Genomic DNA, 19931 nt, shown 5'->3' with positions numbered 1-19931 from the left:
TATATTAATGTCTCATCATTCCTTGTTTTCAAGAATATGAAATAATCAGACAAATGGAGTCCACAGCATAGGATGAGCTGAGCTCTCAGAACACTGGGGATCAAATCAGAATCTGTGAGTAGCAATATAGCCCATTTCCTAACAAACAGCAGTGTTAAAACATGCCCGTATCAACGAGAAAGTCTTTCTGACTAAATAACTCACAACCTAGCTCACCACATTTCCTTAGTAGCATTTTCTATATATTTCCCATTATCTCCTCTTGTCTCTGTCATTTCTTTCCCCCAGTACAGCCTACCTTTGCAGTAATCACCTAAGAAGCAAGATATTTAAGAAGAACCAATTGCGGGAAAACAATTTAGTTGCACAAGGCTGTTCCATATCTCTTGGTTTACATTAGTCATTCAGAGAGTGACATGACTTGGCGGAAAGAAATGTGACATGGTTGGGCTTACTTGGGAATATGCATTACCTGCACCCTGGGTTAAACGTACAGTGCCCTGACATAGGCAGTCCATATCATTGGCAATGCTTAGTGGACATCTGAGGCTATTCTGTGCTAGGAGTTGCATCAGTAGATTTGAACCATTTGGTAACTAGTCAGGAAACTCAGTTGAACTTAGCCCCATGCGTTCGCCTTTAGCCATTTGATGAATAACCCAGATTATTCACAAGAAAAGAACATTTGCCATGGAAGCCCAGGCATGATGACTTCAATAACTCCTTGAGGAAAAGGAGTGGGTCATATCAAGCTCCAGCTTCCCCATGGCTGGCTGGAGGTTTCTGGCACATCCCCAGCATGGGTTGGAGACAGTCCACCCTCTAGCACTACTCATATCAGGACTATTAAATTCCGTTAGAACATCAGGACTCCACAGAGAGTCAAGAGGGGAATTCAGTAGATTTATGTTGTTGCTGACATTTAAGTTTATGTGAGGACTTTTTTCAGTCCAATTATATTTCTTTATATTTCTGAATCACTTCATCTTCTTTCTGGTGCATTTGTTCCTAGGGTCCCCAAAGACCCCTCTAAAAACTAGTGAAGGGAAAGCTGGGGAGAAAATTAATTACACGTGGAACTGGATTAAAAAAAACACCCATATATATTAATTGATTTGCCCTATTTATTGAGAACTTAATATACCTAGACACTGTTCTCCATGCTGTGGATACATGCTGACCGAATAAAAATACTTCCTGCTCCCAAGATGTTTTCAATCTAGCAGGGAAGAAAGTTAATGATAAAATTATATTACACACACAATGTGCTATGCGTGGGGTGTTATGAACACATGCAACACGGGGAGCCTGTCTGAGAGACCAGGAAGGTGTCTAGATGAGGCGAGATTTGCATTAAGCTACAAAGACAGGAAGAAGTTAACTATGCAGATTGAGAAAGGAAGGGAGGAAGCACTCAGTGACCATCGGTAACAAGGCCCTAAAAAAGGAGGAAGAATAACATAACAAAAAAACCCATCATCCTCACATGCATTCTTCCCATACATATTATTTTTATGGACTATTCCTTTCTTCAGGTATGGGCAGTCTTACTATACCTATAGCTGAATTCAAACCAGCACAACTGCATTTTTTACACACACATTCCCACAAACTAATGCACCAATAAACTTTTAAAATATGAAGGTTCCATGTATCCCAAGACTTGGGCTCTTCTCAAAACTTTACGCAGCACATCTGACTCACTGGAGGAGATACCTATAGAATTAGGATCTCCGTAGGGAAGGCCATGGAAGGAGTATTCTAAACAAGCCTCCCTGATGATCTTTCAAAAGGTGTAAACCCAAAACAGAACATGTAATTCTTCCCAGTTTCTTTACCTCCATAAATGGCACCATCAAACTGGTGCCAAAAACCAAACTCAAACCAAAAACCTAGAACTTAGCCTTGACTTATCCTTCTCTCTCACCAACCCCATGCAATCCATCAGAAAGCTGTCATTTCCAATCTGTATCTCATCTGCGTTCTGTTCTCTCATTCAAGCCCCCATTATTGCTCAGACTACTCTATACTAGTTCCCCACCTAGTCCACAACAGCCCCATAGCTAGTCTTCATCTGTTGCTGAACTTACATCATGCAATAATGCTGGAGTGGGACTTTTTAAAAAGCAATGACCCATTGTAGATTTTGGCTTATATTAATTCAATTAACAACTCTCTCTTGAGGAGGCTACTTTTCTGGCCCTAATTTGCAGGTGAAGAAAGTCAGACTTAGGGAGCACTCGAGGTCACTAGAGATCAAACCAAGATTTAAATCCAGTTGTCTGAACTTGCAAGCCTACTCCCTAAAGTATACTACATTTAAAAAGTAGAATTTTTATCTGGTTCTAAGATACATATGCTTTTACTTAAAAGTATTTGAAGTTAGAGCTGTGTGTTGCAATCAATGGCGTGTCATAGTTTAACGGGCATCAACTTTTTCTTATGGTATATAAAATAATTGCATATCTTACAAATGATAACTCTTAGAGCTGGTGAAATACAGTATTTGTTGAATGAATGAATGAAGGGGAGTAGGTCAGGGGAGCTACCCTGAACATCTTTGCTTAGGCTTTGTCTTCAAGGAAGCAACACATACAAGATGCATTGAACACTTCAGAAAAAGATGGTAGTGACCTATATAACCATTCTTATTACCATCATTATTTATGGTTTCAATTAATCATATTTTAACTTATGTAAAAAAAAAAGAACTAAAGTTACATTAGAGTAACCCACTTATGTTTAACATTTCCTGGTTACTAGTAAATATTTAGTCACTTAATTATTTCTTCCAAACTGCTATTATAAGATGTTTTAAGGCACTAAACTCACCCTATTTCATTACTCTAGGTGTTTTGAACTAGATGTTCCTAATTTGAGGTACCGTTATTGCCCTTTGTGAATCATACACTTCTAAAAATAGCCCAATGTTTTCTTGTGTTAGAGGAGAGAAAAAACAGAATGCTTGGCCTTCTATTTGCATGTATTTCATTCATTACTTTATGTGGATGGCTTGGATTGGACATTTGGGGATTTGCAGCATTACAATCAGTAAGTGAGGAACATCTGCCTAATCAGTTATGCCTTAGTAGTAGTATTAAACATCAAAAGTTACACTGTGGTTTATAAAATGCTTTCACACACTCCATCTTACTTAATCTTATTTAAAACTCTCCATAACTGTGTAAGGATAGACACGGCCTTTCACACTCAGCATTTTCTTAATTGTATTTCTCTCTAAATACTCTCAGGGCTCTGAAATGACTACTTCAGATAGGCCCAAAGCCATGAATTAGCCAGGGAGACACAGGGTCAAGAGTCTTAGAGAGTTCTGGAAGTCCTCTCCTGAGTGGTAATGAGTCTGCAGCTGTAGACCAGAGCTCACTGTTGTGTGTTGTGGCACCTAGCAAGAAAAGACTGGGTTAGAGGAAATCTAGGGAGCAGAACCTGGGCAGCAGGAGCCCCTTAGCCTGAGACATCTAACTGTGAACAGCTTAGTTCATTTGCTCAAAGCTGAGCAAGGCTGCACGCTTTGGAATAGATTGGACCTTCTGTCTGGGCCCTGTCACTCCCAATGTGTGTCACTGCACATCTTTAAGTGGTGCCATGACCACTGGTCTACTTGAGGAACGTAGCACAGGAGCTGTGGTGTGCACAGCACACATGGCTTTGTGCTGGGGCTCTGAATCTCACTGTAACATAGATGCTAAGACTCACTCACCGTCCCAGTCTGGATGTTGCCTTTTTTCCCAGAGATTGCATGCTAATCCAGAAGGCTTTGAAAAGCTTTAGGACTCTGGGAAATTTCTAGAGATAACCCAGTGATCTCTGGGGAAACAAAACTCAGAGTAAGAGTATACTGCTCATTCCACACTCTGCCTTTTCTTTATCTCTCAGTGCCTTGAAAACACTTTCACAAATCCCCCCCTCTGTTAAGATGAATTTCCTAAGTGAGATTTCCTGGTGAGCCAGATAGCACTAGGACTAGATGCATGCCCAAAACACATCCTCACTGGTTAACCCAGCACAATTGAGTAAGAGCAGATAGCCAAACCATATCAATAAAATGTGGGTACCAGCCCTTTATGTTAAATGGGATTAGCAGCCCAACCATTATACAGAGCTGTAATGACAGAGGCTTTAAGACCCTCCAGGAACTCACAACCTCTGGGAATTTTTATCTTCCATCCAGTTTAAATCCGAGAGGCTTCTCCCCTGCTGGCAGCTCCAGAGTTACTGCTGAGACTCAGGGAGACGCTGTTATGAAAAACTGAGGTTGCTGCTAAGCAAAGGCAGTCTCAGGGAGGTGACTGACAGCAGAAGCAACACCTGGTTAAACTGAAATTGACATGACAGCTTCCTCCGGCTTTAGGTTGCTTTTGCCAGGATTAGAGTTCCATTCGCCTAATACTGGAAAGGCAATAAGGATAGACAATTGCAGTTCCTTCAGTAAGCATCGCCCCAGCAATGGGGGAATAGCGAGGAATATGGCAAACCACAGGGTGAGCAAAAGTTATTGTGTCTTGGAGGATGATGTCTTCAGAGTATCCTCAAAGCCCAGCATCACATGTCCTCTGTCAGGGAGGGGTGAGCCATGTGAAGGAAGCAGCTCCCACACCTCCACGTCCTCCACTGTCCTCATCTAGAGAAAGGAAACTGTGAAGAGAAGCGACTTCTTCCTGTGGGGTCCTTCAGACTCTGGTTGATATGAGTGCAGAGCTCCTGGTATCTGATATTTAGGTGATTTCGAAATAGCGGAGCTCACGACAGTTCATCAGTGGCCTTGTCTTCCTTCAGGAGCCCCACTGTGGACTCAGTACTGTGCCCAGTTTGTTGGGAGATGCAGGAGAGCTGCTGAGGGTCTCCTCCACAAGGCATCCTCTGCAGTACAGCACTGATACATAAAACGGAGTTTTATTAAAAAGACAGGAGAGCCAGAGGACATACCAAATGGTGGTGCACAGATTCTAAGAATGGAGGGAGGTCAACAGAAACAGAGTGGCATGGGGCCAGCTGGGAGGGCCAGGGAAAATCAGGACTTGAGAAAGTGGCAGGGAGACAGTAGGATGTGGATGACAAAGGTCAGGCCTTTCCACAGGGGAAGCCGCACGGAAGCTCTGCAGTGGGAATAGACAGAGAAATTAGACTTTTTCTACCGACAGGTGACAGCAAGAGACGGCTGAGACCCATGCATTGCTCGATTTTTGCCTTCCTCTAACACATATTAGCAAAGAGACGATAAAGGAAATACCATAGGTAAATGTACTAAATGTATTCAGCTTATTCCCATAAAGCTTTGATTGACTGTGAACTCCCAGGGAGAGCCCCTAGCCCAGGAGCTGGACTGACTCTCCTGTGAGCCACAGTCCTTTTCCATCTCTTACTTAAAGACTTACTACCCTGGGAAGCTGATCATTTGAGTCCAGAAGTTTAAGAACAGCCTAGGCAATGTGGCAAAACTCTGTGTCTACAAAACAAATATAAAAACTAGCCAGGCACAGTGGCACGTGCCTGTAGTCCCAGTTATTCTGGAGGCTGAGGTGAAAGGATCACTTGAGCCCAGTGAGTTGTGACCATGGCACTGGGCTCCAGCCTACTGGACAACATAGTGGGACCCTGTCCCCCCCAAATAAAAAGACTACTTTAAGAGCAGAAGAGGTTGCTTCCTGTTCTCTTCAGGCTAACCTTGACTCTAAGGCAAAGAGGAAAAGAGAACATGACATTCTAAGACCAAGCTTTTTAACAGTAAACAAATCCCCTGCAGCTGTTATGCCAAGGGATCAGGCCAGACTCCCGCCCCTAGAAGCAGGCCTGCAGAACCAACTGTGTTAAGTGAATAGCACTGAGCACCTTCTTTTGCCCCTCCAAGTCAATTCCCCATCCTCCTCCTTCCTGCTCTGGACCCAAGACGCTGACCTTAACTGCCAGCCTCAAACAGCCCCCCTGACTGTCTAGCTCTAGGCTGGATCCTGCTAGTGAGGGAGCACCTGCAGAAGAGCGGAAAGGAGAGATAAGAGAAGTTGGGCTACTCTTCCCTTGGGCCCCTTTCTGCTAGGTAGAAGTCAGCAGAGTCCACGTTTCTCTATAAAAGCCTCGGTTCCCATCAGTGGTTTCTCTCCATGGCCACAGATCCAACCAGATTCTCATAAATACTCCATAACTTTGACCTTTGCTGCTATGGTGTCTGCATGATGTGGATTCCTCTGCCTGAAAGTCTCTCCCAGTGTTCCCCAACTTTTGCCTGATTGACCCCAACTCTGCTTTAATGTCATTCCCTCCATGAGTCCAGAGGGATATTAACAGCTTCATTTCTCTTCAGCCACGCTTTTGAGTAGGCTGCCTGCATCCTGCAAAACTCTGCAATCTACCCATCTGACAAATGGCTAATATCCAGAATCTGCAAAGAACTTAAAACAGATTTACAAGAAAAAAAAGAAAAAAAAAAAACCCATTCAAAAGTTGGCAAGGTATATGAACAGACACTTTTCAAAAGAAGACATATATGAGGCCAACAAATATATGAAAAAATGCTCATCATCACTGATCATTAAAGAAATGCAAATCAAAACCACATCGAGATACCATCTCACGCCAGTTAAAATGGGATCATTAAAAAATCTGGAGACAACAGATGCTAGAGAGGATGTGGAGAAATAGGAACACTTTTACACTGTTGGTGGGAATGTAAATTAGTTCAACTATTGTGGAAGACAGTGTGGCGATTCCTCAAGGACCTAGAAATAGAAATTCCATTTGGCCCAGCAATCCCATTGCTAGATATATACCCAAAGGATTATAAATAGTTATATTATAAAGACACATGCACACTTATGTTCATTGTGGCACTGTTTACAATAGCAAAGACCTGGAACCAATCCAAATGCCCATCAATGATAGACTGGACAAGGAAAATGCGGCACATATGCACCATGGAATACTATGCAGCCATAAAAAAGATGAGTTTGTGTCCTTTGTAGGGACGTGGATGAACCTGGAAACCATCATTCTCAGCAAACTGACACAAGAACAGAAAATCAAACACCACATGTTCTCACTCAGAGACGGGTGTTGAACAATGAGAAAACAAGGACCCAGGGAGGGGAGCATCACACACTGGGGTCTGTTGAGGGGGACTAGGGGAGGGACAGAGGTGGGTGGGGAGGTTGGGGAGGGATAACATGGGGAAGAATGCCAGATATAGGTGACAGGGGGATGGAGGCAGCAAACCACTTTGCCATGTGTGTACCTATGTAACAACCCTGTATGATCTGCACATGTACCCCAGAGCCTAAAGTACGATTTTAAAAAAAACTCTGGAATGATACATACACAGTTGGATTATGGCATGGTCCAGCGGGTATGGTGGGGGGGCAGGTCCAGGGTGTCTACTATGGGAGCTTTCAGGGGGACAGCCAGCAGCGAAGCATTGCACTGTGTCCACAGCTGCTGGAATCACACAGAGGGGTCCGGCCCCTCACTCTTGGGCTGACTGCTAACTGCACTTGACTCATTTTTACAAATAAAGAAATGAAGACTCAAGAAGGTCAAATGAAATGGCCCATCATGGTTTTCCTGTCTGCAAAGGTTTTTGGGTAACAGCTTATGAATCCTTTTAGGAAAGTGAATACCACATTCTATATATAAACCACGATATATAAAAAGAAATATGTAAGAAATTTTTTCAAAAGGGTCAGGACCCTGACTGCATTTATGTTCTTTATCTGCGTTTTTTTTTTTTTTGGTCACCTACTCAATGAATTTATTTTCTATGCTCCCTGGGAAGAGCTGTTATCCTAGCAAAGACCTTATCTAATTCTTTGTTTTGGTACAATGTCCAACATGGTTTTGGCATTTAGCAAATGTCTATTAATAGCCACCTATTCATGGGAGACTCTGTGCTCAATGTGATCACTTGCTGTTTCACATACAGACAGAATAAGGGATCCGCTTCTTTCCATATGAAATCATAGATCAGCACCAAGAAGGCTGTCAGAGGCCCGTCACTCAGCCCTGTCTCTGGCCAGTGCTGAGTTTGAACTGTGAGGATCACAGCAGCATCTCCCATGGACACCTGTGCTCAGGTCCCCTGGACGGTCCTTCTGGGCTCTGCAGTCCTGACAATGTAAAGACACTTTCTCCTGTCTGATCCGAATCTCTTCTGCTGGATTCTCTGCCTGGAACAACACTGTACAAACAGTCGGCAAAAGAAACCAATTACAGGCAAGGCAGGAGGAAACAGATTAAAAATGAAGGCAAACCAAGTGAAGTGTATGGCAAAGAGCCGAAAGCCTGCAGGCTCACCCTCCGTTGTTGAAAACAAAAAGAGGGGCTGATTTAATACGTTCCAGGACAGTCCTTTATTCACCCAAGAGGCAGATGGTACGCGTTGGCTATATTTCAGGCACTATTAGGAACTAAGAATATGAAAGTGAATATGGCATCAGCCCTGCCCACAAGGAGTGCTCCACTTAAAAAAGGGTAAGTATTGATTGGGCGCGGCGGCTCCTGCCTGCAAACTCAGCACTTTGGGAGGTGGGTGGGTCATGAGGTCGGGGGATCGAGGCCATCCTGGACAACATGGTGAAACCCCATCTCTACTAAGAATACAAAAGTCAGCCGGTTGTGGTGGCGTGTGCCTGTAGCCCCCGCGACTCAGGAGGCTGAGGTAGGTGAATTGCTGGAACCCCAAAACGTGGAGGTTGCAGTGAGCCAAGATCGTGCCACTGCACCCCAGCCTGGCCGACAGAGTGAGACTCTGTCTCAAAAAAATATTGTGGCCTCTCAATAGGACAAATATTGTAAAACGTTGCTACTGTCTGTTAATTATTTCTTTCGATATTCTGGGAGCACCTGCTACCTTGCAATAGCTCAGAATATGAACAAGGTAGCTTCCGCTGCTCTCTTCATGGTGTTACTCTCTGGTAACGGACGGGTGTTAACCAATAACATTTCCTAATACTTATACAAATACTGTAGTACTGTGGCTTAGGGGTTTTGTTAGGAGTAAATGAGTTACTATATATAAAGCACTTTGAACAGCATCTGGCCTAGAATAAGTGATACATAAGCATAGGCAGAAAGGTACATCGTGAATGGAGAGGAAAAACTGGGGGCCTAAATTTTCTTGGGGGTCAGAAAAGACTTCTTGGAGGAAATGACATTTAAGCAGAGTTGGGGCTAATCAGACAAAGGCTGGAGAAGGCTGGGAGAGACTTTGAGGCAGAGGAATCCACATCCTGCAGACCCCATGGCAGCAAACAGCCTGGAGTACAAAGGGCTGGCTGGAAGGCATGGTGACAGAGGAAGCTGGATGTCCTCAGGAAGGGGGCTGTGCAGAGCCCGGTAGGCTGGGCAGAGGGTGGCCTAGATTCCAGCCTTGACAGAACAAGTTTCACCTGTCTCCCTGTAGCACCCCAGCCCCTCCTGCTAGGTGTGCAGCATCCTGTAGTGCTTAGGGCCACTGCTTGGAAGGGGAGTCCAGATTGATTTAGGACTCGATATGCTTACCAGGTGTGTGGGCCTTGGATACTGAGTAGCACCCACCTGCATCAAGCCTCATCTGACGCAAAGAAGCTAGGTATGGCCTCAGTCACAGTCATGGGGACAGGAGCAGGGCCACTCTCTGTAAAGTGGCATCTTTGCATGCTGGTCAGTCCACCTACCATGCTGTCCTCATTGGGATTGCCCCCATCAGGTTTTCCAGGGTCTTTCTTACAAAAACTCACCTTGTAAGCTAAGCTTCCTGCCAAGTGGGGTGTTGAAAGCATGGAAGTAAAAATGCTGGGCTTTGGCCTCACAGATGTGAGCTATGTGGGCTGAGCTGCGGAGGACCACATTGTCTGGCACTGGAACTGTGCCTGCGGAGCAAGAAGCAGTTCCCAGCCTGGAATGGGGCTATTCTGTGGAAAGCCTTGTAGTGCTCAAAAATGGGCAGCAGACACAGTTTTGGGGGATGCACCAGCTTTCCTACAACAGCAAAGCCTTCTCAAAGCCAAGACTGGAATTAGGCAATGGTGGCTGTCACTTGCTTGGATATCCTGGTTCCCAGATGACAGCTAACTCACAAGGGTCTTCAAAAATAGGCACTCCCTCCCTGCTGCCTGTGCCCAGTGTGTTCATGTGGTAGGGATCCACCGTCCAGGTGACACCAGAGGGTCGGTACTGCAGCACTGTGCAGCACAGCCTCCAGCCCCCACAGGCTCAGGCTAGGCACCCTGCCCTGCTCCTCCCAGGTGGCCACGTGCGCCAAGCAGGAGCACTATGTTTGTCCTCACAAAACACAAAAGGTCTTGTCCATCCTTTCTCTAGGACAAATAGGACTATTGACCATATCTTTACCTTTCTAAAAGAGGCTGCACTTGGAGCTTCCACAGTGACCTTCTCTCTAAAGGAGATCACTCAGGCACTTCTTGGATGTCTAATAGAGGCCACTCAGTGATTCTAAGGATATTTTTTCAGACTTAGCTAATACTGTGAAGTAACTGGTGATACTTCAACAAAGAAGAAAAAGAAAGGTGCACATGCATTTCATCTTAATGATAAATCCTGATTCAAAGGCTTTGAGGACCATGTCCTAGATAAGGAAACTAGATTTAAAAGAGTATACTAATAAAAGACTTCCACCTTTGGTCCTGGTAAAGCAACAGGGAGTGGATTTATCCAGCAGCCTCACACAACTGAAATAGGAGCTAAGTACGGGAAAGCGCAGTTTTCCCATGTTGGTCAGGGAAGGGTGTGAGTCCTGCAGGCACTCTGATAGGAGCAGAGGCCAGCAGTTCTCTTACTCACACTCATGAGGCATGCATTGGCACACATCGGGGGGCATTTGGTTATATTTTGGGTGATCTGATGTAAGATCTGGGAGATCCAGATACAGCACCCATGTGTACCCTGCTGGTTTTCGGATAGAGTCAGAAGCATATTTCTGCACGGCGGCCCAGCCGCCCGGGGGAGCACAGACTCTCCTGCATCTGCGGGGCCTTGGCACATCACAGGAGAAAGACGGGTTGTTGGAGCTACACTGATGTAGTTACTGTCCCCGAGGGATGTTCTATTAGAAACCGGCTATATCAAACAGGGAGTAAGACCCACGCAATTTTTTAATGAACTAAGTGGTAAAATATTTTAAAATCTCTCAAAAGCATCAGAGGAGAAAGAGCCCCGGAAGGTAATGTCTATGTCAGTATCTGCGTACACCCAGTTTCTAAAACGATAGAAGACTGCTTGAACTAGGAGGGAGGTCTGTGCCAGGTGTACCTAGAGGACGTCAGGCAGTGTCTATACTGTGTGAACACACCTGTGTGGGCGAGCGCCAGGCTGTGAAGTCCAGAGAAATGCCCCAAAATACCCACACTGCAGGCGATTTTATTCAGTGCAGTTACAGAAAAGAAGATTTTAAACTGTGACTCTACCAAGCCATTTAGATATTACTAGGCTGGTGGGTCCCCGAGGCAAGAAAAAAGGATGATAATTTAAAAAGCCGGCAAGACCCTGCACAAAAGGTCATCTGTGACCTCAAAACTGCTAATGTCTCGGTCCCTGTCACCAAGGGCTTAACAACACTTAAACAGTAGCTGGTCATGTGGAGGTTGTAAGAACTTGCATGTCGGCTTTTTCTACCATGAAACACGGGGCCAAGGAGGCTCTGCATAGGTGTTGACTTTAGAGCAACAGATCCAGGAGGCTGTGCAGGAGGGAACGCGGGACGGAAGCAGGCATGAGGATTCAGCATGACCTGTAGACTTGAAAGAGTTAGCCTGGAATGGCATGCTGAGAGTCCACAGTTGGACCTGAGTGTTCTGCTGGTGGTGAGTAAGGTTAATTCTGGAAAAGGCAGAGACAGGGCCAATAATACAGGTTCCTGAGTCACAGGAGGTCAGCGGAAGCCGGGCTCTGAAGCCCACCTGAAATCCCAGATCCAACCTCAGGAGCAGGAGTTGATGTGAGTTTCTTTTTCTTTTCTTTTCTTTTTTTTAATTGCATTTTAGGTTTTGGGGTACATGTGAAGAACATGCAAGATTTTTGTGGAGGTACACATGTGGCAGTGTGATTTGCTGCCTTCCTCCCCTTCACCTATATCTGGCATTTCTCCCCATGCTATCTCTCCCCAACTCCCCACCCCCCGCTGTCCCTCCCCTATTTCCCCCCAACAGACCTTAGTGTGTAGTACTCCCCTCCCTGTGTCCATGTGTTCTCAGTGTTCAACACCCACCTATGAGTGAGAACATGCAGTGTTTGATTTTCTGCTCTTGTGTCAGTTTGCTGCGAATGATGGTTTCCAGGTTCATCCATGTCCCTACAAAGGACACGATCTCATCATTTTTGATGGCTGCATAGTATTCCATGGTGTATATCTGCCACATTTTCCCTGTCCAGTCTATCATCGATGGGCATTTGGGTTGGTGCAAAAAGCTTATCCACCATGATCAAGTAGGATTCATTCCAGGGATGCAAGGCTGGTTCAACATATGCAAGTCTATAAACATAATTCACCACATAAACAGAACCAAAGACATGATTATCCCAATTGATGCAGAGAAGGCCTATGACAAAATTCAACAGCCCTTTATACTAAAAACCCTGAATAAAATGGGTTTTGATGGCACATATCTCAAAATAATAAAAGCTCTTTATGACAAACCAACAGCCAATATCATACTGAATGGGCAAAAACTGGAAGCATGCCCTTTGAAATCTGGAACTAGACAAGGATACCCTCACTCACCACTCCTATTCAATATAGTACTGGAAGTTCTAGCCAGAGCAATCAGGCAAGAAAAAGGAATCGAGGGTATTCAAATAGTAAAGGAGGAAGTCAAATTGCCTCTATCTGCAGACAACATGATTGTATATCTAGAAGACCCCATCATGTCAGCCCAAAATCTCCTGAAACTGATAAGCAACTTCAGCAAAGTCTCAGGATACAAAATCAATGTGCAAAAATCACAAGCATTCCTATACGCCAATAACAGACTTAAAGAGAGCCAAATCAAGAACAAACTGCCATTCACAATTGCCACAAAGAGAATAAAATACCTAGGAATACAACTAACAAGGAACGTAAAGGACCTCTTCAAGGAGAACTACAAACCACTGCTCAACGAAATAAGAGAGGACACAAACAGATGGAGAAACATTCCATGTTCATGGTTAGGAAGAATCAATATCATGAAAATGGCCATACTGCTCAAAGTAATTTACAGATTCAACCCTATGCCCATCAAGCTACCAATGACCTTCTTCACAGAACTGGAAAAAAATACCTTAAACTTCATATGGAGCCAAAAGAGAGCCCGCATAGCCAAGTCAATTCTAAGCAAAAGGAACAAAGCAGGAGGCATCACACTACCGGACTTCAAACCATACTACAAGGCTATAGTAATAAAAACAGCATGGTACTGATACCAAAACAGAGATAGAGATCAACAGAACAGAACAGAGGCCTTGGAGGCTACACAACATATCTACAACCATCCGATCTTTGACAAACCTGACAAAAACAAGCAATGGAGAAAGGATTCCCTGTTTAATAAATGGTGTTGGGAAAGCTGGCTAGCCATGTGCAGAAAGCAGAAACTGGACCCCTTCCTGACACCTTACACTAAAATTAACTCCAGATGGATTAAAGACTTGAACATAAGACCTAACACCATAAAAACTCTAGAAGAAAATCTAGGCAAAACCATTCAGGACATAGGTGTAGGCAAAGACTTCATGACCAAAACACCAAAACCATTGGCAACAAAAGCCAAAATAGACACATGGGACCTAGTCAAACTCCACAGCTTCTGCACAGCAAAAGAAACAGTCTTTAGAGTGAATCAGCAACCAACAGAATGGAAAAAATTTTTTGCAGGTTGTCCATCTGACAAAGGGCTGATATCCAGAATTTACAAAGAGCTAAAACAGATTTACAACAAAAATACAAACAAGCCGATTCAAAAGTGGGCAAAGGATATGAACAGACACTTTACAAAAGAAGACATACATGAGGCCAACAAACATAAGAAAAAATGCTCATCATCACTGGTCATTAGAGAAATGCAAAGCAAAACCACATTGAGGTACCATCTCACACCAGTTAGAATGGCGATTGTTAAAAAGTCTGGAGACAGCAGCTGCTGGAGAGGATGTGGAGAAATAGGAACACTTTTCCACTGTTGGTGGGAGTGTAAATTAGTTCAACTATTGTGGAAGACAGTGTGGCGATTCCTCAAGGACCTAGAAATAGAAATTCCATTCAACCCAGCAATCCCATTACTGGGTATATATCCAAAGGACACATGTACACGAATGTTCATTGATGTGAGTTTCTTAACATCTCGAGGTCAGTCCATGGTGCTGAAGGCTTTCTTGAGGGAGGCAGCAGTCAAACTTGTCCTACAGATTGACTCAGAATTCCTTTACCCCCACTCTTCTCATTAGGATCCAAGCACAAGCAAGTCAGCTGAGAAAAGCATCCTCCAGTGCTCATTGTTTCTCAACGACGGTCTCCAAGGAGGCAGGTCTGAAGAAGAGACGTAGTGAGTCCAGGGGCCAAGGGTTCAGCCTTGCAGGGGATGTTCTTATAGCTACTTCCATGGCAACCACCTCAAGAACAGGCTGCACTCAGTTCTCAAAGAGGCAATGTCCAGAAAGCCTTACGGCATTGAGTACAATCACCGTCTGTTTTGAGTAAGGTAGGTATACTGATTTTCTGTTGCTGCTGTAACAGATCATCAAAGCACAAAGTGGCTTAAAACAATCCACATTTATTATCCTGCAGCTCAGGAGTTCAGAAGTCCAAAATCAGTTTCACTGGGTTCCATCATGTGGACGCAAGGCTGGCTCCATCTGGAGGCTCTGAGGGTGAAATCTATTTCCTTGGCGTTTTCAGGTTCTGGAAGGCACCTGTACACCTTGGCTTCCTTCATCCATCCTCCATCATCAAAGCACAGCGTCTTCTCCCCTCTCTCACTCTGACTCTGCTTCCTTGGTCACATCTCCTTCTCCGACTTCAACCCTCCTACCTCTGCCTCTCATAAGAACCCTTGTGATTACATTGTATCCACCCAAATCCTCCAAGATGACCTCCCTATCTCAAGATCTGGAGGTTTAATCATGTCAGCAATGTCTCTTTTGTCAAGTAAGGTAACATATTCACAATTTCTGGGGATTAGGATATGGAGATCTTTGGGGCTGTATGAGGGTCTTATCCAGCCTCTGCAGGAGGCCTCATTTGGCTGGACAGCATGAGGCTGAGAATGTACACTTCGTGATTTTGAAGCAAATGTCCTCCTGGAAGGATCAGGGGCCCAAGTCCAAAGTCGCTTTGTTACTATAAAGTGAGGGAATTTAGAAAACAGTGTATTGAAAGGTGTCTTTTCCTGGATGAAAGGGATCCCCGTGAGGTCATGAATAATCTGGACATGCTGGACAGAAGGAAGTGCTGCGGCTGTCTGTGCCAGGCCTCAGCATTCAGTGGTAACTCACCATTGTATTAGGACAGAGTTGGTGGAGAACTGCACTGCTGTTCCTATTAAGATCTCCTACATTCTAAGTGGGGAGTATGGGGCAATGAGAGAGACAGAGGTGATGGCATAAAACGCAGAACTCTTATAAAGAGAACTAGAGCTTGAGACTGGGTCTAGAAACCATGCTCATTCATCCAGTCAAAACCCATTTCCAGGATCATCTGTGATTCCAAAACAGATGCCACCCTCAAGTCACAGAGGCCTTGGAAAGGACTTCTCCCAGAGAAGGATAGGGGGCAATGATTGTGGCACTCACACCAGAAAAGCCAGGTGGTTCCCTTTGGGAAGGTGAGATCTGTGCTTTGTATTCAGCTTGATTTACAGTGATTCTACCAGTGTTGGGTGAGGAGACATATTGCCCAGGAACCCTTTGAAGCCAAAGTGGCCGGCAAGCAAGAGTGCCCAGCAGGCAGCCTACCACTGGCAGCTCATTCCAGGCCTGCCACACTGCAAAGAGCCACCATGCTCAAGGCCACCACCTTCCTGGAACAGCCCCCATGTAGTGACTCAACGGCATAGCATCTAAGCGCATAGCCAGATTTAACAGAAGTGCAAGACTCAGAAAGACTTTCTCTCGCGCTCCCCATCAGGTCAGCCAAGGCTTTCTTAGGCCCGAATTATGGTTTGACCTCTCTTTCTGCTTCCTCCCTCTTGGGTTCACAGATTTCAATCCTTAATAAATACCTTGTGCCCCAAGCAATACACAGTTCGGTGCTATCTAAAATGGAAGTCAACATGTCTCAGAGAAACATGTACAAGCTCCATGAGATCTGAAGTTAGGAGCACACATAGACCCGGCATGGTTCCATGGCAAGGAAGGATATTAGCCTGAAGAAAAATCAAATCTAGATCTAGAACACTTGCTCTAATCCAGGGATCCTTGGAAGAAGTGGTTGTGGCAGTGTCTGCCATGATGCCAATCTTCTGGGAACCAGCTACCTGGCATGTGGTATGCTTTGAAGGAAAGTGGCTGATTGTCTATGTGAACTAGGAAGCCATAAACTTGGAGACCAAACATGTGGCCCAATTGCAGAGCTAGCAGAGATTTTGACAGGCAAAGCCTCTCAGCACCACAGGCAAGCACCGTTGTTCTTAGCAGTGACAACATACAGCCACTAGAAGAGACTTCTGCCACAAAGTGGGGGACTCCATTCTTTGTCTGGCATTTGTGAGAAGGACAGCTCCCTCCCCTCCTTCCTTTCTTGGATTGAGTGATTTCCTTGGGGCTTGGATAATTGAGAAGGGGTCACCCTTAAGAAAATGAGACACCACTTTCTATTAATGTGGGCATGAGGGTCTTTGAATAACCAATTAAAAATATAAAAGACATATGAATGTATTTGCCATCAAAACTGATGGGATGAGTCATAAAGATTACATTTAGATATTCAAATGGACATCATCACTAATGCATAACACCAAATTAATATTAACAGTAGTCTTCATTTCATATGCGTGGAAGAGAAGTTACTTAATTTTCTTTCAACATAAGAGGTTCAAAGAATACGGGTTATGAGTATGCAGAGTGGGGAGGTGGGAAGACTGGACTTCTCCAGAAAAAGAGTACGGAAGGAAGGCAGTTCTGGTTTCACGTGCACGGCCCCAGTGATGTCCTCCTCTCCCCCGTGTGTGTGTCCAGACAGCAGGTTGGCTACACGAGACACAGGACACCCTTCGCCCTGCAGTAAGTACAGGGAATCAGAGACATCTGTGGATTGCTACTTTTGCTCCTAAGTTCACATTAGTTAATTTTACAAAGAAGTTTGTATGTCATTAGCCTGCATCACTGTGCACTGAACTCAACAATATTAAACCCCTGGTGACAACTTTTAATATTATCCCACTAAGGCAAGGCCTCAAGAAGTGTGTTTTGCCACAAAACAGGGGATTGGGAGTGCTTCAGGGGAGTGGTTGGGGCTAACAGAAGTTAAGAGTCTCTGCAGGAGAGTTCAGGCCAAGGCAGGTCATCAGGGAACTGAATCAGACCCAGGCCCAAACTGAAACAGTGAATTGATCACAAATAGGTAAGTAGGTAGCCCAAGCAAAAGGGATTTGGACAACAGGATTGTTGGGAACCCAGCATGCCTTCCAGAAGATAAAAAGGGAAAAGGCATAACCTGTCTACTTTGTGGGGTCACGGCTGGAGTCCCCACTTTTTGAGACACGTTGTTCTCAACTGTCTGTCCTAATTGGCAGTGTCATATTCAGTTTTGAGATGAGTAGCAAGCAATTTCTTGGTACTAATACAGTGGCAAATTTTGTCGATGATTTATTTCTTTTTAAATTAGATTCATGAATTAAGACTTCTTTACTGAGAACTGAGAGTTAGTCAAACTGAAATCATTTGGGTAAGAAGAGAAACACTGCAAACGCTATAAACCAACAAGAGCAGGGACGCAGCTTGGTGGGAACCCAGAACCAGGACCCCGACATCCCCAGGGCATGCCCACTCCGCTTTACAAATCTACTTTTCTCTGCCTGTGGGATTCTTTTCTGCTGCAGGAAAGCCTCCTCTGCATGGCAGGAGACGCAGCTGGAAACAGTTCATGAACCTCATACTTCACACATCTTGACAGTAGTACATCCTGAATCTCTGTTCCACGTTTCAGTTTTAACATTTCTAATGTTCTGTAGGGGTGTCTTCGGTTATGCAGCCACCACCAAAACAACGACCAACCAACTGTGGCCAATCAAGGTGTGTCACATTCATACTCACCTCGCTGCAACAGAAATCCATGCCTCCCAGGGAAGCTGGTATCACCCAGGCCAGATAGCCAGGTGCCATTGTGGAATGAACGTATCCCATGTCACATTCCAGTCATACAGTCATGACTCTGGGCAATCTTCCACCCCTCTCCACCACTCTCTATATTCTTGTCTGCCACTTAACATCAGCAGAAATTCCTTTTGCATCCTAAACTCCTGCCCTAAATGCTATATTGATGGTATTCTCCTAACTGCCCCTGAAGATATCACCTCTCCAGTTCCTCTCTCAAGTGGATGCTGTTTTTCTGTCTCACTTTCCCACAAACACCCGTGGGTCTGAAACTGTACCCTTGGTTCTCCATTGCTGTGTGCAAACCACTTCATTTTTATTTAAAATCTCCAAGCCTCTGGAATCAGACCATTAAACTATGTCCATCCCTGTCCTTCTCTCTTCTCCTCACCCATTGACCTACTGACCATTTCCCCTTGTTCTTCAAAAGTTTGAGTACTTGCTTCAACTGTCATTCCCTCTACTTTGTGTTCCATAGCCATGAGGACAATTTGTTCAACATCTTGAGGTCTCGGGATATAATTTAGGCCAGTGGAGATGGGAGTGGGTGCAGAGGACAACAGAGAAGGGAATTAAAGTTTTAAAAAAATGAGGACTCAGTTAGGTGCGGTGGCTCATGCCTGTAATCCCAGCACTTTGGGAGACCAGGCGGGTGGATCACCTGAGGTCGGGAGTTTGAGACCAGCCTGACCAACATGAAGGTACCCCGTCTCTACTAAAAATAGAAAATTAGCCAGGTGTGGTGGCACATGCCTGTAATCCCAGCTACTCGGGAGGCTGAGGCAGGAGAATCACTTGAACCTGAGAGGTGGAGGTTGTAATGAGTCGAGATCATACCATTGCACTCCAGCCTAGGCAACAGGAGTGAAACTCTGTCTCAAAAAAAAAAAAAAAGAGGACTCAGCTTGAACTTGAGTGATGGATGGCCATTCTACAGGTAAAGCAGGAAAGGACAGGCCAGGGAAGAAGAACATGATGGTTAGATTCACAGGGACTAGACGCAGCCGGATCCATTCGAAATAGTGCAAGTCATTTTGAGTGGCCAAGACATAGCAGAGGGAAAAGGAATAAGGAGGTGAGAGCACACAGTGGAGATGCAAAGTTCAGATGGCGTTCTATGCCATGTTTAAAGAGTTCCATTTTTTCCTTGTTTTTGCAATAAAGGGCAGTTGAATCGTTTAGCACATGTGTATGTCTTAATGATGGTACTTTGCACATTATACGATAAGCTACTTCTCAAGCTCTCTTCTTTCACTGTGGATGCATGAGGGTGGGGATCGACTTATGCATCTTTTATTATCTCCTGTATTTAACAGAGTGCACATGCTGTAGGCATTTAATGTTTACTAATGGCAATAGTAGACTTTTGTGAGATGGCTTAAGATTATACTGTTGATAGAATTATTTATAAAGAAAATCATAACAAAATATGTTTTGTTATACATAATAGTTTATTGATAAACTATTTAACCCACCCAATTCACAACCCTGGGATAAAGATTGTGTGATTTTGAACATTTTAAAAATCTTCTGTAGAGAACCATGATGCAGCTTCCTTGCGCCTAGGAGTTTGTGAACAGAGCTAATGCTTTACATGGCTTTATTGGTTTATAGTTTATAAGGTGCTTTTCTGCTCCATTATT

This window comes from Sapajus apella, unplaced genomic scaffold, assembly GCF_009761245.1.
Source record: "Sapajus apella isolate SASKATOON/1434 unplaced genomic scaffold, GSC_monkey_1.0 scaffold16, whole genome shotgun sequence".
Classification (NCBI taxonomy): domain Eukaryota; kingdom Metazoa; phylum Chordata; class Mammalia; order Primates; family Cebidae; genus Sapajus; species Sapajus apella.
This window is presented reverse-complemented; position numbering follows the sequence as displayed.